Source organism: Octodon degus, unplaced genomic scaffold, assembly GCF_000260255.1.
Source record: "Octodon degus isolate 3935 unplaced genomic scaffold, OctDeg1.0 scaffold00037, whole genome shotgun sequence".
In the NCBI taxonomy this organism is placed as follows: Eukaryota; Metazoa; Chordata; class Mammalia; order Rodentia; family Octodontidae; genus Octodon; species Octodon degus.
In genome coordinates this window covers 6,072,259-6,074,084 of record NW_004524613.1, presented here as the reverse complement: position 1 = coordinate 6,074,084, position 1,826 = coordinate 6,072,259, and the positions used below count along the sequence as shown (strand labels likewise).

The 1,826-nt window shown below is 41.5% G+C and overlaps 1 protein-coding gene across 2 annotated transcripts in view; it reads left to right on the top strand.

The window, feature by feature from the left end:
- Positions 1 to 1,826, top strand: part of LOC101574099 (ubiquinol-cytochrome-c reductase complex assembly factor 1) — a 114,092-nt gene that overhangs the window by 4,467 nt on the left and 107,799 nt on the right. The gene's annotated exons all lie outside the window — the stretch shown is intronic.

The following is a 1,826-nucleotide window of genomic DNA, read 5'->3' as shown; positions in this document are numbered from 1 at the left end:
CTTCTCCTTCTCCTTCTCCTTCTCCTTCTCCTTCTCCTTCTCCTCCTCTTCCTCCTTGTCCTCTTCCTCCTCCTCTTCCTCCTCCCCCTCCTCCCCCCCCTCCTGTATCATAAGGTTTACTTTCCCCCTTCTCCCTTGCCTTATATTATAGCTTTGATAGAAACTGGACATCTCACCCTTAACATATTTACTCATTTGCTCAAATTCTTTCTGAATATAGTTAGTCTTTTGAAAGTTCACTTAGACACCTTCAACAAAGTAATAGAAGGAAGTATATTCAGTAATTTAAAATTTTTTGGTGCCAGTGGTCAAAGGCCTTGTATATGCTAAGCTTGTGCTGTATCTACCCGTAGCCTTAATACCTTTTGAAAGACTTGTCGAACATTTTCCTGCCTTCCCTGTCTGCAAGTATCCTTTTGGAGTGACACTCAGAGGCCACCATGGGACCATAGGACAAACCTCTGGGCCTCAACCTGTTAACTTATTTATTGTTTTTTGTCTTTTTAAGGCAGGGTTTCACTGTGAAGTTCAGGCTTTCTTGAACTCACTATGTAGCCCCTGGTTGGCCTCAAGCTGTCAGTGATTCCCCTGCCTCAGCCTCCCGAGTTCTGGGATTATAGATATGCACTACCACATCTGGCTCTCTCAACCAGTTATTTAACAGAATGATTTATGTTTTCTTCTGAAGTAGTTAGGGACTAAAGGCAGTTTTTAGAGCTGGACAAGATAGTGCACACCTGTAAAGCTCATACTCTGGGAAGCTGAGGCAAGAGGATCACAAGTTCAAGCCCAGCATAGTTAATTTAGCAGTTTAACAAGATTTTGTCTAAAATATATTTAAAAAAAAAATGGCTGGAGATGTTGCTTCATATGAGGTCATGGGTACAATCCCCAGGAGCACTTAACAAACAAAAAGTGATTTTAGTAAATCATAGTGACTCTTCATTTAGGCCTATAGATATCCAATAACGAAACCCAGTTAATAAAATTAGAACAAAGTTTTCTCTTAATTCGTTACCTTAAAACTTAGGTCAGGTCTTAGCTTTGCTTATCAGTATGTTAATAAATCATGGAGTGTTTGTCTAAAAGTTGGCAAAGCAAGGTTGATTACCCCTAAAATTTACATAGCCTATTTTTATCTCCCTTCAAGACTGAGAACCAAAGATGAAAGGTTTATTGGGACATTGACCTACCAGTGATGCCCAATAGTCTCCAATTTGGTCATTGCCCCAAGCCAGTGGTAGGGAACCTATGGCACATGTGCCATAGTGGGCTGTTTCTTATCATTCATTGAAAGCTCTAAAAGGCTCACTGTCACTGCCCTAAACCTGTGATCATCTTGGGAGGTTGACTTCTTCAAAACTGAGGCAGCCCCCGGCAGAAATAACCGTCTTCTGGAGATGACATTGTACCCTCAAGCCTAGCCCACTCCAGTGATTTCATATAACTAGGTCTCATTCTTTTGTTAGTGGGCCAGTCTGATCCTCATCAGAGCTGTGCCTACTGTAGCTCCTCAGAAGTCCTTTCTCTGTTTTTTTTTTTTTTTAATTTTTGTTGACTTACTGGCGTTTGTTTTTTGAGACAGGGTCTCCCTATGTAGTTTAGGCCAGCTGGCCTTGAACTCACTATGTAGCCCAGGCCGGCCTTGAACTTGTGGTCTCAAACCTGCCTCAGTCTCCTAAGTGCTTGCATTACAGGAATGAGCCACCATGCCTGACTCTTTTCTCTTATTTTCTTTCTTTCTTTCTTTCTTTCTTTCTTTCTTTCTTTCTTTCTTTATTTGAGAGAGAGAGAGAGAGAGAGAGAGAGAGAGAGAGAGAGAGAGA